This window comes from Clarias gariepinus, chromosome 17 (genome assembly GCF_024256425.1).
Source record: "Clarias gariepinus isolate MV-2021 ecotype Netherlands chromosome 17, CGAR_prim_01v2, whole genome shotgun sequence".
Classification (NCBI taxonomy): domain Eukaryota; kingdom Metazoa; phylum Chordata; class Actinopteri; order Siluriformes; family Clariidae; genus Clarias; species Clarias gariepinus.
In genome coordinates, this window is record NC_071116.1 from 4,546,648 (window position 1) to 4,565,718 (window position 19,071).

General features: G+C 40.6%; 1 long non-coding RNA gene across 1 annotated transcript in view; it reads left to right on the forward strand.

The window, feature by feature from the left end:
• Positions 1–19,071, forward strand: part of LOC128545407 (uncharacterized) — a 52,453-nt gene that overhangs the window by 27,993 nt on the left and 5,389 nt on the right. Inside the window, exon 2 of the long non-coding RNA XR_008365862.1 lies at positions 1,185–1,234. This is a non-coding gene — a long non-coding RNA (uncharacterized LOC128545407). The remainder of the gene's footprint in view (positions 1–1,184; positions 1,235–19,071) is intronic.

Genomic DNA, 19,071 nt, shown 5'->3' on the forward strand with positions numbered 1-19,071 from the left:
CTCCGTTTCTCCCCAGGAGGTTGCCGAATTTTTCGGGGTAGGCAGGGCGAAGGGTTTTGATTTAGACAAAAGATGTCTTCACACTGTCAACCGAGTGGTTCGGTGGAATGCTTTTCTGATCCCGAACCGGAGAACCGCTTGACCTTTCGGCTGGGGTTTTGTTATGAGCCAGAACAGAGAGAGTGAGTGATAGAGGGAGAGAGAGAGAGAGAGGGGAAACTTGGAAAGCAGGGAGAATTCTTTTCCTTTTTTTAATTTATTTTTTATTTTTTGCCTTTCGATGCCTGAGAAAATGGCGGACGACGCAGCACAGTGCAGACCTGTGTTTACCTGAAATTTCCAAGATTTCTGGATTCCTACTCCAGGCTGATTTCGATTTTGGCGCGGCACTCGTTTTTTTATTATTATTATTATTTAATTTCTTTTCCCCCTTACTTGTTCTCACCAAATCTTGCGACTTTTCCCTCTCTCTCCGAACGGTGAAGGAAAACAGCGGCGGAGGAGGCGAACGCTTTAAAATATTCAAACGAAAGAGCGAGCGAATGTCCAAGACGAATAGGTGAAGTGTTGGGAAGCTGGCACGGACTTTGGAGTTGGTAAAAAATCCCTAGCACCACATACACGAACGCTCCAGTCCACATGATCGTCTCGTTTTTTGGTCAAATCGACTGAACGTTAGCTGTTGTTTTCATGGCAAATCCATTTGGCGGTGTTTCCTTCATGGGCAGCTTTTTTTTCCCTCTTTCTTTTGCTCTTTGGTAAAACCACTGTGTGTGAGAGTGTGTGTGTGTGTATTTGTGCAGCGTTACCATGTTACAGCACTGTACGCACTGGCAAGTGGCTCTCAGAGGAGGTTGCTGCTAAACTTTGTTAGTGCTACTGAACTCGTTCTGTTAATGAAGGAAAAAATTTGCATCGATTCTCGAGTCATGTAACTAGTGATCAATGGAACTGCACATCTGTCTTTCTTTCTTCTTTACTTTCTTTCTTTCTGTCTTTAAGTTCCATGTTGTCAAGACTAGAACTGCATACTGTCATGTAATAGTACACCTTTTTTATAACTATAAAGTAGTTATAACTATGTAATTACACCACGATATCAAAGTGTTTAGTCTGATGCGTCTCATGTTGTGACTGATGACTGACAGAGATTTTTCTGTGTGTGTGTGTTTCTTTTTTTCCAGCAGGATGAGCTGCGTGCGTTTGATACACATCTGGAGTTGTGCTACATCAGGTAAGCTTCCCAGCGTAATCTCTTATACTTGGTGCGTCACTAGAAATACCGTGCGCGAGATCATCATGAGATCATCACGAGATCTTCTCAGACCTGGGCGTCATCGCCAAGCTCGCACTCGAGAGAAAAAGTGTCGCAAGTTTTACAGCTTAGCTGCTTTTGTGGTCTTGTATGTAGTTTAACTTCTTGTTCTTGTTTTTCGCCAGCTATAATAGTCCTTCTTGATTAGCACTGGCAATGAAGGCGTTTCTTCTTATTAATGTTTTTGTTTTTTTTTTTTTTTATAAAGGCGAACCACTTGACAAAAACCCGTAGATCCGATCTTGTGGTAAATCTGGTAACCCAAGCTCGCTTCTGTGGGTCTCTGTCACTGCGGTGCAGTCAGCCTTATTTATTTATATATTTTTTTACTTTATCACAGTGGATTAGTTCAGTTTTTATCTTTGAAACGTAAAACCCGTCCTGAACGAGCCTCAATGGAACGGCGCACACCATGTCCTCTTTTGCAAATCTTTTGGGAATCTTTTTTTTTTTTTTATATATATGAGTGTTGTGCTACAACCTGATAGTTACTGTAAGCTTTTTCCATTTTTCCATTTCAAGCCCAGTCTATAAAAGTCCACTCATCGGAGCGGCCTGTGGAGACGAGAAGAATCCGTGTGCATCCAGGTTGAGGTAGTAGGTTGTATGGTTTAGAATTACACCATGGGAGTTAACTGTACAACCTTCTAGCTTTCCTTGGAGTACACTCATGCCGTCCGGCGAGACCTTTGTCCTGATGTTAACATCGCTTAAACGAGGAACCTTGCAGTCTAACTTACATGCTGAGAAAAAAAAGAGAAAGAAACACATCCACAGAGTTTGCTCCACCGAGTTAAGACCTTGTAGGGTAACTGATAGTTTGAGTATGTGATTTACATTTATTTTCCAGCAAATTCCGGTGTAATAGCGTTTGAATGTCAAGTGCTGGACACGTCTCACTTTCAGGTCACGTGTGTGATTTAGTCTTATAATGAGTTTGCATTTGGACAAAGCTTTGCCCGTCCCTGAGGTTGGCTCTGACCAGGTGTTTCCCATTTCCTTTCACTTTTACCTCCTTTTTCTTCACATTCTGATCGTGTACTGAAGCGATTACGGGATAATAATGCTCCATCACCATTTCCGTTGCAAGAAATTACCATTATGTTGCTCAAAACAAACGTTTTTTCCCCTAAATGTCTATAAATTATAGTGTACACACTCGGGTATGTTTTGACAGATTTCTTCTTATGACTTAAATGATTGGTTTATATTATTGCTTTTGTATTGCTAATACGTTATTGTTACTATGGTAGCAAGTCAATCACAAGGTCTTCCCATGGCATGGTATCATCTATACCACGTTCCAAATTATTACACAAATTATATCTTTCTCTGATTTTCATAATTAGTCAATGCAAATGACAGTCTGATTTTCAAGTCATCAACCATTAGGGTATAATTCGAATTTTATTGAACAAACCTCCTAATGATAATATTTGTTTCAAAAATAAAAAAACTTTTTATAGGTTGTAAAAAACTGAAAATGGTCGCTTGTTGAATTTGCAGCATTAGGAGTTCATATTTACTGAAATCAAAAGCTATTTTAATCAAAAACATCCTAACAGGGCATGTTACATCTTAACATAGGACCCCTTCTTTAATATCACCTTTACAATTCTTGCATTAATTGAACTTGTGAGTTTTTGGACAGTTTTTGCCTAAATTTCTTTGCAGGATGTCAGAATAGCCTCCCAGAGCTGCTGTTTTAATGCAAATTGCCTCCCACCCTTATAGATCTTTTGCTTGAGGATGCTCCAAAGGTTCTCAATGGGGTTGAGGTCAGGGGAGGATGGTGGCCACACCATGAGTTTCTCATCTTTTATTCCCATAGCAGCCAATGATACAGAGGTATTCTTTGCAGCATGAGATAGATAAGTGGTCAGTCAAAAACTCTATATACTTTGCCAAGGTAATTTTCACACCTTCAGGAACTTTAAGGGGTTATTTACCAGCTCTCTCCCCATGATTCCGGCCCAAAACACAACTCCGCCACCTCCTTGTTGACGTCGCAGCCTTGTTGGGACATGGTGGCCATCCACCAACCATCCACTACTCCATCCATCTGGACCATCCAGGGTTGCATGACGCTCATCAGTAAACAAGACTGTTTGAAATTTAGTCTTCATGTACAGTATGTCTGGGCCCACTGCAACCGTTTCTGCTCGTGAGCATTGGTTAGGGGTGGCCGAATAGTAGGTTTATGCCTACGCACAACTGCAAGCCTCTACACCTTGAGGTTCTCGGGACTCCAGAGGCACCAGCAGCTTCAAATACCTGTTCGCTGCTTGGTAATGGCATTTTAGCAGCTGCTCTCTTAATCCGATGAATTTGTCTGGCAGAAACCTTCCTCATTCTGCCTTTATCTGCACGAACCCGTCTGTGCTTTGAATCAGCCACAAATGTCTTTACAGTATGATGATCACGCTTAAGTTTTTGCGAAATATCTAATGTTTTCATACCTTGTCCAAGGCATTGCACTTTTGGACGCTTTTCAGCAGCAGAGAGACCCTTTTTCTTTCCCATATTGCTTGAAACCTGTGGCCTGCTTAATAATGTGGAACAACCTTCTTCAGTACTTTTCCTTTAATTGGGCTCATCTGGCAAACTAATTATCACAGGTGTCTGAGATTCATGTCAGTGATCCAAAGAGCCCTTAGACGCAATACCATCCATGAGTTTAATTTAAAAACTAAACATTTAATGTTTATGACACCTACATCCAATCTGCATAATAATTTGGAACGCGATGTAAGGATGTTGATAAATAGATAAAAGTGTGTTGTTGTTTAAGGTGGACGAGTTATAGTTTACGGTCAATCCGTAACGTAACAAGCTAAAGTTATTAACTTCAAGAAAAATCGAGTGATGAGGGAACAATGTAATGTACATGATAACAGGAAGTAACTTGTTTTGTAGACGTTAAACATAACTGTAAATGGTTGAAAATGGAACATCATTTGTTACTAAATCAATAAATTGGAATACTTGCTATGTTAAAAGAGAAAAAAAAAACTTTGATAACTTTTATATGTGCTGTTATGGTAAAATAATCTGGGTAAATTATATCAAACTACCCCAACTTGGATTATTTTCCTAGAACCACATCTTACTTACGTGTTCTACACAGAAACCTGCACTAACAAAAAAAAAAAAAAAAAGTTTCAAAGATTTAAACGTTTTTTAAAGAAACGTTTTTTAAAGAACGGTTTTTAAAAAAAGTAAGATCTTTACGTTAAACTCATTAAAAAGAATTTAAATTTTTTCATTTATTTTAGTAGTACTGAATTAAGAACAATATGTAAAAGCTAGGCAAAGTATTTTGGTGATGGAAAAGCTAGATGCAAAGCTATATTTCTGGCTTTTTTTTCAATTAGGATTTGTATTAAAGTTTAGGGAAAAAAAAGAGGGTGGGCGGGGCCTGTCATTTCTTACAAACACATACAGTATATCTACCTTATTAGAAACATTAGAAAGCTAGCAGAAACTCAGTCGAAAACTGCCGGCCTTGAACGATTCGTGTGGTTTGCATATAATGTGATTGTGTTTAAGTTACACAACTAAATACCATAAAGACCAACAGCTTAACTGAGCCATATAAATCACCTCAACTCTGTTTTTTTTGTTTAGTTTTTTTATGTAAATGACAATGTTTAATTAATCACACTAAACACATCCCGTGCACTCGATAAGCGTTCGGCGCATTCCTTGAAATAATTCATGAATTAAAAACGTAAAGTATTATGCAAGTAATTGGTGGACGTGCAGGGTTTTGTAGCTTACACTTTAAAACATGCAGGAAAAAAAGTTTGCGAGCACACAAGCCTCTTAACCGCTTAATACGAAGTGACAGCGGAATTCACATTACGGTTTCCTTTAATGCGGCGGGTTAATTAACTTTTCCCCTTCTCGGGGGGGAGCCCACGCTCTGAATTAGTGGTATTTGGCAGGATTTATATATATATATATATATATATATATATATATATATATATATTCTTTTTGTTGGAGGTTTAATCCGCCGCTTCATGTGTGTGTACAGTACACAGCACACACAGGCTGTAATGTAATACAAATACACCTACAACGCAAACACACAGGCTGAACTGCAGCGGTAAGAAAAATCCCTCGTGGTGTGGTTTTCTTATCGTACGCTCTTTGCACATCAATCCTGAAGGTGATATCATTGATGATAAAAGGTAGTATTATGTCTCGATCCGTGCTGAACCTGCATTTGGATTGAAGGCATGTAATTTTCTCCGAGTTCACACGCCTTCAGAGGTTAAAGCACATTTCAAAAGCATCCAATAAAGAAGAAAAATCTTTTACATCGGGCGCTGAAGGTCAGAGACATTCTACAGTTAGTTCTCAGTTTTGCTCCTGTGCACAGTATCGGTGTACCGTCTGCGATATTTGGTTCGCTTAACTCCGCTGTCATGAACAGTTACAGTATGGATTTCATCACCGTATCTGAGGCTGTGTTTATGGGTAAAGCAACGTCAGGCTGGTGGGTAGCACAAGTTTCACTTGTGTCAGTTCAGCTGTTGGTTTAGTTTTAATTATCACATCATCAGTTTATCAACGGCGGATTTTTTTTTCCCACCCAGACTTTGGATTTTGAGCTAACTATGACTAGCTATAAGTGGCATAGAGCTGCGCAAATATACAGTAAGTCGGCCACAACAATGTTGGTGCTGATTTTATTATTTATTTTCCATTCATTTTTAATTTATGTTCTACATATAATACAAAAAGTGTGTGTGGCCAAAGAAGCTGCTTCTGAAGTTTAGGCAACATGGAAGTGACCAATATTGCTTTGCTAAAAATTTCAAGGTGCTAACTTCAGCCATTTTAAAGAGATGTTTTTATATGTTCCCCCAAAATGACCATTTTTTAGTGTTATACTGTCTCGTTTCAAACAATAATCATTTAAAATGTGAATTATTTATATTTCCTTAAGGGTAATGATAATAAAATTGGTTGCATTACCTGTAAAAAAAAAACTTTAAAAGTTAAAAAAGAGATTGTTTTAGGTAAAAGCTTAAGAGGCGAAACAATCTCTAGTGTCCGTAACCATTTTGCATAACTTGCACATTTTAAAATAATACACTTTTTTTCAGGTTTATGTGTTTTCATGTGAAATCTAAATTCTTCAAGTTTCATCTGAACGACAGTTAAAAGATTTGAATAATAAAAAAAAAACGTTACGGACACTACAGGCATAAAAGGGCGTGAAATTGTATTCAGCAAATGTGTTTCTTTTTATTTGATAAAAAATATAAATGCTTTTTGTATTTACAAAAAAAACGAAGCATGGATCAGGAGATAAGAAGCAATAAATATGAAAAATGGTATTATATTGTATGATCCTATTTGTAAATTCGCTTTTTCACCCAGGGAGACACTTATCAGCTTTTTAATTCAAATCAATTTTATTTATATAGCCCTATTAACAATGGTCATTGTCTCAAAGCAGCTTCACAAAATGCAAAGAAAAGGTTTGTACTTTTTAGCATGTTTTGGCCGAGTACTAAAATCTAAATTTTGATTAGTTTCCCAATGCAGTCTGATTCTGGAACAGTATTACTGTTTAAATAGATTTTAAATAATATTAATCCTTATTCGCAGATAATTGACAGATAAATACTATTTTATTTGTTACATACACACAAATGTACACAGTATGATATACAGTGAAATACGTGGAATACGACTGCGGTATAATAAAGAACGGTAGGATAAAATAGAAAGTTAGAAAGATTTCACTGCAATAAAATCAGAGAATAAACAACAGGGAAAATTTGTGAGTGAATTTTCCAAAATGTTGTCAAATGCCTGCTGAATGTAAGCAGATAAATAAATCTTTAATTATAAATCTTAATCAAGAATTAATGTATGAAATGTTCGGGTTTTTAAAAAAAGATAAAAGGAAAAAATACGTGACACAAGCAGCGAGCGAAGGAGACGTACTGTAAAGCAAGCAGTGCTGAAACTACTGTATAAGTGTTGGGTTTCACGCAGCAACAAAATATTTTAAACAAAAGTTCCTAGAATTGTCAAAAAGTAAAAAAAAAAAAAAAAAGAAAAGTTTCTTTCTTTGTTTGTTACAGCATGTTGCATTTATTTTTTTCCTCATTCAGTTTTGCCATTTGGAACATTTTCGGATTCTTTTCTATTTTTATTTTATCTGCTTTTGATGCTAAACTGTCAGCTACTCAGGTCTAACTTTTCAAGAGTCAAAATGTAGTATTGGTTCTGATTAAATTTTTTTATGTTAAAATGCAAATTATTCATATTTATGAGTATAGATACTAAAATTGGAGTGAGCGTCTGAAAGCATATGACCTGTAAAAATTGTTGCTTAAATCTGTAGTGTCCGTAACCATGTCAAAATCATGTTGCAATATCTTATGAGTTTTGGCGTTTTAGAATGATACACTTTTTCAGGTTTATGTCTTTCCATGTGAAACTGAAAAAACTGGCCATGTTTCATCTGTTAAGATCATTGAAAGGTTTAAATTAAAAAAAGTTCACTGGCCACTACACCTATAGCAGATGAGACACTTTTCAGCATCAGTATCCTGTTTTGATTGTTTAAATTCTTTTAAACTAAATGTAAAATTAAAACAAAAAAGCTGAATCCTGTTTCCTCGATAATCGTCTAGCGCTGATAACACGACATTTCATCTTTTTTTTTTTTAAAGCCCATTTTGCCAAAACATCCGTAACACATTATCTGCGGCAATCGAGGAGACGTGTATGACAACAGTTGCAGGTATAATGAACAGGCATGAGTGAATTACTTCACTTGATTACGCCATTTTTCAAAACGTCTCAGAAAGTAAATAGGCTAAACCGAGATGTGCAATCAATCTACAAATTACAGAATGATTTGACGGAGCAGTGTAGTGTTTTTCTTGGTTTAAACTAAAGGACTAAAGGAGCATCAAGCACTTTTCTGTTTAACATGCTTGATATTTGACATCACAGACTTGAGGCACTTGTAAAATTAGGGCGCATGATTGCAGCCTGTCTTTCTCTGTATGTGTGTGTGTGTGTGTGTTTCAGCGATCACAATGATGCGTCACTAATGAAATATTTGACTGAAAAAAAAACTTTCTTGAAATTTCCTAGTTTCATCCAAGTTTTGTCCACACTGCATTTTCATTCGTTCTTTCACCCGACCACACATCATTATTAATAATAATAATAATAATAATGATAATAATAATAATACTGCAAACCATGATGAAATTAGGTTAGGATATCAGCGCGCGCACACACGATCCAGCTTACATGAGGGAGTCATTTTCATCCTTCACTGCCTGGTGTGTTTGCATAGACTCAGTGAAGGCTTCCTTCATCCCACCAGGCCTTGACATTTTACCCAGCTCTCCAAACCAGTGATTTACAGACAGAATCCAGACCCAGGCCCGGCGCACAGAACGCAAAGCTGGAACTGTACCATATGCGAGAGGTCTCTGTGTTACGGTCTTCGCAGTGCATTCCGTCTTTGATATATATATACACGGTTTTATGTCACTCTGAGGAAAAAACTAAGTATCTTCTGCAGCATGCGTTCAGGCGTACAGAACGGCTCGTTCCCGGACCCGAGTTCCTCTCTCTCTCTCTCTCTCTCTCTTGCTTTCCCGCTCAGCACGACACGGGCGCTGTCTCTGCAGAACGAGGACACTGGGTTGCTTTGGCCGCACGCCACTGCTTGTAAAGCACATTCGAGCCGACCGGAGAGCGGAGGAAAACACGGAGGAGGTTCTGAAACCCCGCCGTGCGGTTTTCACTTCACCGTCATGAAGCAAAACCTGTCGACGTCAGCGCAATTGATTTAGGAGCGTGAGTCACTGAGAATCATTCATCAGGACGCTGAGACGTCGTATAAATGTCTGTTTTGACTCGAAGCCCGGGCGGCAGAAACGCGATTACGAATATGAATTGGATCTGAGGAGGGATCGGCGAAGCTGATGCGGAAATTCGTGCGTAGATCCGTTACAAAAAATTAAGGATGCCTTGTGAACATTATATATATATATTAAATATTAAATATTAAATTGCTGGAATCCTCGGCTGCATAGTGACTAGGTTTCTCCTGGAACTGTCTGAGGAAAAGCCTCAGGAGATTTACATCCACAGCGTATTCTCTCTTCCGGATTAAGTCAAACTTATTTTTTATTGTAGATTTATGTTGCTGTGTGTTTCTATAACTGCTATTAATTAATTGAAACACAAACAAACGGCCTGGGGTGTTAATGCAGGCTTGATTCATTAAGAACCAGAATCAGAAAGAGCTTAATTGCCAAGTACAGACAAAGCACATACAAGGAATTTGTTTTGGTGACAGAAGCTTCCAGAGATCAAAACAACACACATACGCACATACAGCACACAAAAAAGAAAACAAGAATTGGTATAATCAAATAAATATCAGTGATATTGCACAGTGTTGCATCTATTGCACATATTAATATCGCACATCTTTTTTTTTCTGCACAGGCGAATTTGATTTACTTTGTACCACGGACACGGTGATATCCACAATGAAGATGTCATCTAGCATTAAGTCCAACTTGCTTGAATTTTCTGTATTTCTTCCACCTCTTAGACTGACCTCACACTTTTCAGGAAACTTTTCACCTGGGCCTCGTTTGATGCTCTTCAGTGTCAATTGCTTTAATAATTAATTTGTTGAAATGATGCCGACAGGAACTTTTTGCCATCTTGCCCATCCCAACATCTTTTCAACTTTTGTAAGTTGTAAAAAGTCGATTTTTTTGGTTGACTTTTTATATGTTGTAACATTTTCAGATAAACAGGAACCAAGCCTTCTGTATTATTATAATATTTTCTTTCTTTCTTTCTTTCTTTCTTTCTTTTTTTGCACACATGCAAGTTAGTTTGTATTGCTTGAATTCTGGCGTTTCTTTAAATCGTGACGCTGATCAGACTGAGGACGTGCTGCATGATAGAAGAAGCGCTGAATCCCTGGCTTTGCGTCTAACTCCCTCCACTCTGAACCCCGGCTCAGCTGTTCCGTCCATCATCCCGGATCTTTTTCCAAAATAAAATCAGATGGTTGGAAAGTTTTTTTAGTTCAGGATTTTTTTTTTTCCTTCCTGAGTCTTTTTGCTGTGGAAACACTGATAACTGCTGACAAACCACTAATCCCTTGTCTTAACTTTTTTTTTCCCTTTTAAAAAAGAGAAACAACTTCTGCTTAAAGCCTAAAGCTAGGCAGACACTGAAAAGTGAACGTGCAGGAGTTTGTTTTAAAAAACAGTTTTTTTTTGTCCTCACCCCCTGAACCCCAATGGTTCCTCCAGATGTAGCAGAGCGAAGCGTGTCAGAGAAATCCAGCCGCCTCAGCAGAATCAGATCCAGCTGGCGCGGCCGGGCCGAGCTACAACTCATTGGTTACAGCTGGGCTTCGATTTATGTGATAGCTGAACAAATAAATTACGGGATTAGATAGGGCAGGGAAGAAGACACTCTTGTTTCACTCCACCGTCGGCCTCCTAGACTCCGCATCCCTCAAGTGTATGCAAACAAATAGCCTCGGATCTTAATGAGGATTTAATAGCATACAGGAGTCCATGTCAAAGAAAAAAAGGGAAAAATAAAGACAATTCTACTTTTCACTAGACAGATTTGGACTTGAAAATAATAAACAGTTTATTGAGTTCACGGTGAAGTGAAAACATCTTTCGAATGAAAATGTGAAACAATTCATAATTGTTATAACTTTCATGTAAGAGTAAACAGGACACTGATTCATTCTTAAATTCTAAATGTTTTAAATTGTTTTATTTTTTAAATAAAAAAAAAATATTGAAATGGGAAAATCCTGTTCAATATTCTATACATTCAGGTCTTTCTAGTTCTTACCAAATGCAGTTTATTTATACCTAAATTATCAGATTTCCTAAAATATTTTTAATATGATCATATAATGTCAATATTGTGATAAATTAAAACACATCTAGAAATCTTTTTAATATAGTTTTTTAACCATGAACTTTAATTGGATAAAACTTTTTGAAATAAATGTAAAAAGTCTTAAAATAAATATTTTTATATAGATTTTAAAATTTTAATATAGAAAAAAAGTTTAGTAAATAAATGTTTTTGATTAAATAAAGAAATTTAAAAAAAGGAAAATAGAAATAGAAATATAGAAAATGATCATAATATGATGTTTTTTCTCCTATAGATCAGAACGTAGCTACAATTCTACACTTCTGGTTGTTGATCTGTTTTTATTTGCGACGTTGTCAGACGTTCACTTTTCTTGTCACTGCTGTTTCCTGTTGTGAAAGTTCTAGTGACTCAGCTCACTTTCCTCATCCCTCCTTCCTGATGCCATTTCACCTTCCATGCTTTACTTTTCTCCTGTAATCATCTTTAAATATAATACTGTAAAACCAAAACAGAGCCTGGACAAAAAAAGAAAAGCATCATGTGTCTTAAAATGCTGAAAAATGCTTCAGGAGAACGTATAAGGAATCGATCGCTTTAGTCTGATTGATCGGTTCCACGTACAGAAACGTGGCAGAACGTGTAAAGCTTTTAAAGCGTCACTGATTTATTTATTTATTTTTTTTCGTTTTCCTCGTATACAGTACATGAGCGGTTCTTCAACACGGATGTAGGTGCAGTGAATCTGTCGCACATTCTCATATGGAATTGATTGTTAGTTTGCGTGCGTCTGCGTGTGTGTAATTGAACACTTAGCCTGCTGCCCTTCACCCATTCAAGTCCGTGAACGTGACCTGAGCATCACTGCTGGTGGAAAAGTCTCCCGGAAGCGAGCGAGCGTTTTTGTTTTCATCCAAGCTGCTCACTGCGATACGCCGCGTGGAGAAGCGCCGCGGTAATAAAATGCCTGAATCCTATTATTTGACTGCAAATAAATACACATGCGATGTACGTGACTAAGACGTCATCGATCTGTCTGGAGTCAGGACTGGCCTTTGCTGCGTAAAGCACTTTCTCCCATCAATACACCCGTGACCTTCGACCTCTGGGACGAATCGATGGGATCGATCAGTGGCTGCAGACCGGACCGTCATCTACAGGGACCAGGCACGATAGTCATTAATGCTGTTCTCTCTGTGTCTGCGTGTGTGTGTGTATACATTCATTTGTTCATTCATTCATCTGCTAATTTCTTACAGGTTATTCTTTAACGTTATAGTAGCCTTTGTTAAATTAACGATCACATTGATGTCTAAAAAAAAAAACGTCTTTCTCCTGCTCGCGTTTAGATCGGATAGATGTCGGTAAAACGGAGAACGTTTCCTGGCGCGTCTCGTCTTTTCGAGCTCTCGTGTCAGGTCACATTAGAGTCCACTTAGATGACACATGAGCGTCGTCTTTATGATTTTAAAAGCGAATCTAAATGAGCTACACATATAATCACGGACATATATACTGTGTATACACTTGATCATCAAAGTTGTAGAATTTCCTTCATCATTAGATTATTCCAGATTTTAAGATAATACCTGCGCTCTGTTTCACTCATTCAATGTAAATATTGACAATTTGAAACAATAACATAAACAATACAGACATCATAAGCCTTTCATCCATTCAAAATGTATATTTTTATATTATTATGATATTGATGCATGGTTTTAAAACTCGATGCACAATGTGTTTTTTTTATATATATTTTGATTTATAACATTTAGCGACCAAAGTCAGTTCTTAAATAAGAAAAGATACAAGAAAAAAAAAACAGATCTCAGCTTCTTGGTCTTGCTATAAAAAGTAGACGTATGACGATAGCTGTGAACGTTTTAAACAAATAGTCTGGAGAGTTTCCCACCATCGAGTGTATTAGCAATTAGCACTCATTTTTAAATTTTTTCCCTTAATAATAGTAGCAACCTTGTGTGTGAAGAAACGTGTTGACTCTCGCTGCGAGAACGCTCTTTTTATCGACAAAATGGCGCTGAGCTGAGCACCTCGAGTCTCAGCGCGAGTATGCGTGTGTTTACACGTTCGCTCTCGGGTTAATAGTCGCCGTTAATGTGTGTGTGCGTGCGCGCTTTATTGTCTGGATGGTATTCGTGTGTGAGACGGCGGCCCTCTGCTGACGGCCCGTGTGTGCGTGGGCTTGGCCACCGGCCCAGACGCTGCCAGAGCCGTAATAGAGTTGATTGATCACCATCACTCCTTCAAGGTTTCTCTGCTGATTTCACCAGCCCTTGCGGCTGCACACCACAACACACACACACACACTTTGCCACCCTTCTTCATCTTTAGCATAGCTTTCATATCGCCGAAGTTCCCTTGCAGAACCACAGCCCTTTCAGAGTGTGTGTGTGTGTGAGAGAGAAAGTGCGAGGCTCTGCAATGCAGCGGCGTTTGCATTAAGCACATAATCAATGACCGGCTGTCAGCGAAAAGGGTCGCGACCCCCATCCACGCCACAGGGAGCCGCGAGAGAAGGTCACAGGTTGTGAGATTAAGACGGGGCCGTCCTGAAGCGCTCCCAGACAGATAAATCAACCATCATCCAATCTCATCAAATGTGTCTGCTCCCCGGAGAATTGATTCAGACTCCACGACTGACTGCTCGGTTTTTTTCTTGAAGGGGGAAAAAAAGAAAAGAAAAAAAAACCACACCAGTGGCTGAAGGATTTTTCGAGCAATTTTTTTGTTTGTTTTTTTGTTTTTTTCTTAAGTGTTGTTTGATGAACTGCAGTGGTTTTGTCACGTGGCACTGCGCTCTGTGTGAAGAAAAGTTACGCTTCCCAGAGGCGGATCAGTTCATTTCTGAACGTTTCGAATAAAGGATCAAGTAAAACCATATGCTTTTCACAAATTTCTTTTTTGATATTTTATACAAATTTGTAAAGTCCTGGATTATCCAAAAATACTTTTTCAGTAGATTGCAGATAGATAGGATCTCAGCACTTTGTTGCTTTTTTAATTAATTATTTTTTATTGTGCTTCTAGTAATGTAATCTTACACACCTCCTGAGTGTGTGTGTGTGGTGGCATTGCGCTGTGCAGGCTGTGCGTCTTGTGTACGTGCATGCATTTTGCGAGACCTTTTTTTTTTCCCTAAAGGAAGGGATTGATCATTGCAGGAGGAAGGCTTTGCAGCAGTCGAGATGGAGCGAATGAGACGGAGAGAGAGGGAGAGAGAGAGAGAGATAGCGAGAGGAGAAGAGAGGGAGGGCGGCTCAGCGCGGCACGCTGCTGCCGACCGGATCTCAGACACACGAGGCGCTGGAGAGACTCTACGCCAGACAGGTGCGGCGACCTGGAGGAGAGGAATGAAAGGAGGAGAGGAAGAAAGGAGGAGAAGGGGGGAGAGGGAGGCGGTCGCTGGGGGAAATGATCCAGACGGGTATTTATTTATTTTTTTTTTTTTTAGGTGAAAAGGGGAGGGGGGTAAGCGAGTGACCGTTTCCGGTATTGGGGTGCAGGAGAGAGAGTGTGTATGAAATGAGAGAGAGAGACAGAGAGAGAGAGAGAGATTGCGCTGATGGTGGTGGTGGTGGTGGTGTGATGGGGTGGGGGGTGGAGAGGAGATGACGGGGTAGACGGTAGGAGGTAGGTAGACGACTGCCTCCTCACCTCACACACTCCTGTCCCACCTCAGTGACCTGCCTCTGTTTGGGATAGCTCGCTCACCTTCTCTCTCTCTCTCGCTTGCTCGTTCCTCTTACCTTATACCGCTACTCTGAAACGACAAATCATACGCGTCGGCTCAGACGGCATGCCCGTGCGCGCGAGAGAGAGAGGGGCGACAGGGAGGAGGGGTCGTTTAAGGCGCGTGTCGAGCCGTTCTCATTTCCGGCAGCGTCCGCTCATTCCATATTCCCTCGAGGAGGAGGAGGAGGATGCTGGCTGATTGTTTGTGGGGGGGAGGAGTCTGGTTGGTAGTGGTGTATGTATGTGTGTGTGTGTGCATGTGTTTGTATGCAAGCGTGGCTAGGGAAAAAAATAAAAACGACATTTCAGGCTGGCGCGTGTGCTTTTGAAATTGATGCCGGGGCCGGTCTGATGTTGGGACCAGCGAGAAGACGGTGAGAAAGCCGGCTCTGCCGCGTCTCCACCGATCGATCCGGCGATCACATCTGAATGACAACTTCGGTCCGGAGCGGAGCGCACCACTGTCGTAAAAGAAGGGAGAGGTGGGGGTGGTGGGGGGGTGTCGCAGTGGCTGCGTGTCTGAGTTAAATGAGTGCAGGTTGGAGGGGGTGTAAGGGGGAGCAGAGGAGAAACTGCAGCCGCCGCCGCTCAGCGTCTCACACTTTTTTCTTCCTTTTTTTTTTTTTTTTTTGCCGACACCGTATCGTTTGCCAGAGGCGCGAATCCCGAGTCCTTCCCCCTTTTTTCTCCGTGTCTGAGCTGCACCTCTGCCTTTCCATTCAGCGACGCTCGCAGCAGATCAGCAAGGTGAGAGATGCACACCAGTACTGTGACTCTGAAGACAAAGAAGAGAGAGAGAAAGAAAGAGAGAGAGACTGACCGTCTGACTGGGGGCTTACCTCAGCCAACAAAAGCTAGTTAGAGCAGAGCAGGGTGCCTTGGACTCGCCGCTGCATTTTTGATGGTGAGATGAAAAAGTCTGAAAGGCGTCTTCTTTTTTTTCCCTTTTTTAAACTCGTTTGTTTTATCGGACTCGTTGCCTCGTCCTCTGCTTTCGTCCGGTAGGGTCAGCGTTCGGATCGTAGCGAATAACGCGGAATGCAGGACAAGTTATCTGGTGAAATATCAGGGTGGATAGGAGGGGGGGGGAGAGAGAGTGTGTGTGTGTGGTTGTGTGTGTTTTTATATCTTGATCCGTCTGCAGAGGGCCGGTGTTGTTGAACCGGTACCAGACAGAGCTTTGGCCCGCCGACACGAACAGAGCCGGACGCTGAACAAAGAGCAGCCACACAGGAAAGAGAGTGTGTGTATTTGTGCTTGTGTGTGTGTGTGTGCGTGTGTGTGTGTGTGATAGACAAGAAGACAGAGACATTATCCTGGTTCTTTCCCGCCCCTCACACACTCTAACCCCTGCACCTCTTCGGACCATGCTGTACTTCTCCTGTTCCCTGAGACCCTAACTTGTGAGCTGAGTGAATGCAAAATCACGGGTTAGGCTCTTGGGACCTGGGCGGAGGGCAAGAGCGACTCAGATCCCCGAACTTTCCTCCCGAGGACAGGAAGACACAGGAAGGACGCCGGATCGCGCCGTAGGAACAGGGACTAAACCGGAGCAGGGTGGACGGTGCGGTGCAGCAGTTAGACAGACAGACCTGTCTGGGAAGCTGCTGTTACAGCAGTTTGCTGTCTAGACAACGCCTTTCTTCGTTTTTTTTTTTCCCTTTTCCACGCAGCTCACGGCGCGCCGCATGTTCTGTAGTGAATCTGTGTTCCGCTTGTCGAGGCTGTTACATCAAAGTTTGCAAAAAAAAAAGAAAAAAGATTACAATAATAAAGATATTTCTTTTTGTCAAACTTGTTCAGCTGTTGATGTGTTTTTCCCTTAACAGGCCACTAGGCAGCACACTGTGTCGTCAGACCTCCGTTACTCAACGCCAATAAAATACTTAATGTGCGTCAAGGTGCGTAGACTACTAACATGTCATCTAGTCGCCATTCCGACTCAATAAGAAACTAGTCCTTTAACGATTTTCTTAACGAAGGCGCAACGAATATCATTGACTTCTAGCGGGATAAAAAAAGTAAAAAACAAAACCGAGAGCTTGAAAAGGAGGTTCGTGTTCGATATTAAAATGATATTAAATTCTTACAATAAAATAAACGTCCAGGCATCGAGTTCATCCTTTAGTCCTCAATCAATTACCCTTGTCGCTCCTCGTGTTCCTTCATTTATTCACCACCTTGTCCTCAAAAGAGTTTCACATATTGAGTAAACACATGCTCATTGCTCATCAGTTTTTTTTGTTTTTTTTTCCCCTCACTAACAGAAAGTCTGACTCCCGGTACAGTTTCTGCAGCTTAATTAAATCCACACACACACACACACCTTTTCGTCTCATAATATCACCGCAGACTTTCAGAACCGTACGGCAGATTAATTTCTCTAATGCCACCCAGGCAATCCGCGCCGGCTGGAAAGGTGGCCTGACATTTAACAGCAGACCTGCAGTAGTCCGGGTTCACTCGGTACAGTACGGCTCGCTCTTCTTCATCCTTCCTTTCTTTCTTTTTTTTTCCTCCTCCGTGAACTGAACTCATTAAGTGTTACGACTAATTTTGTTACATCCTCCCTGGAGTGTTCAACTTTTAAAAAAAATCTAATTTTGCTAAATTACACACATTAGAAATGCTGTTTTCTAAAAACAATCGCTTTCCCCTCAGACACTGTCTCTCTCTCTCTCTCTCTCTCTCTGGCTCTAATTGTATTTTCTCCCCCCGTTTGGTCTCGCACCGAACAATGGCCGATGCCAACTAATCAGTGTGACTCTTTACCACGGAGCCCCCAGCAACAGCTGAAGCGCTGCCATGCTCCGCGCATACCAAGCAGTCAGCCGCGGCACGGCAAGCGCCAGCCCGGTGCCCACCGTGGGGCCAGACACTTTTATTAGAATCTGTCTGACACTTGCCGAAGCCTGGCAGCGCCAAGGCAATGATGAAATTCACTGCTCTCCCTACCCCCAACAACACACACACACACACACAGCACGCTTTTCGGAGCTCATCTGAATAGTCCTATAAATATTCGACCCCCCTCCAGAGCTGAGTACAGAGGATGTGGCGCTACCGCAAATGAAAAAAAAATGTTTAATAAATGGATTGATGTGTTTTAAAGGGTCTGGTGAGCTCCACACACACACACACACAAACAGAGAGCCTCACTCCGCTTCTTTGTAATATTTAGTCTGAAACACATTGGCATATCATTTGCGTGTATCGGTTTGTTTTACGCACTAGACAGAGATGAAGGCACACACACACATAAAGTTCTTTTCATAAAGAGGTTCAAGTGCTGATGGCATGATAATCACCTACTTTAAATGGGAAAAGGAAAGCTTTTTAAACACTGATTTGTACCGCTTGCTTTACCCATGCCTCCTAACTAACTCATGTTTCATTTATGTGACTTTATTATGAGGGAGTGTCTGTCATCCTCGCACATTTATTTCAGCTTTCATCTGCTTGATTAGCGTACTGTGCTCACTAATAAATCATAGAGCAGGTGTTTTTTTTTTTTAAAGAAGAAAAAAAAAGTAATATTCTCTAGTAAGTTTTGTCCGCCCCCCACCCCCAACACCCCTCCCCCGCACCAGAGGAAGGACATTAGCGTTTATCATCTTGTCACGGTCACTTATTTTTCATGATATGGCTTTACCTCGAGTTCACATCACTCGCGTCAGGCTCGACTTCGTTCAGGAAATAATCATTTAACATTCCTGCAGTCCGGTAACAAAAGTAAAACAAACCGCTGGAATGCAAAAAAAAAAAAAAGACTCCTAATTTGTAAAAATCAGCAATTCACTATAATGAGCATTCATGCCACACTGATTTAAAGCAATTTGTTTGAAATTAAAGCCGCTTCTGTTTTTTTTTTGGGGGGGGGGGTTCGTTCTGTGGAAAATATGGCACACGACGCTCGTTCTGCTCGGCCGTCTCGTCTGTCTCGACGATCGTCGTGAAAAAATTCTGTTAAATGTCAAGCGATAAAGGCTGACGGTGGTAGACTTTATATTAAAGCGGTCTGTCGCAGGCGGGGAGGGGGTAAAGAAAGAGCTCGTGTCCCTGAAAAAAAAACTACT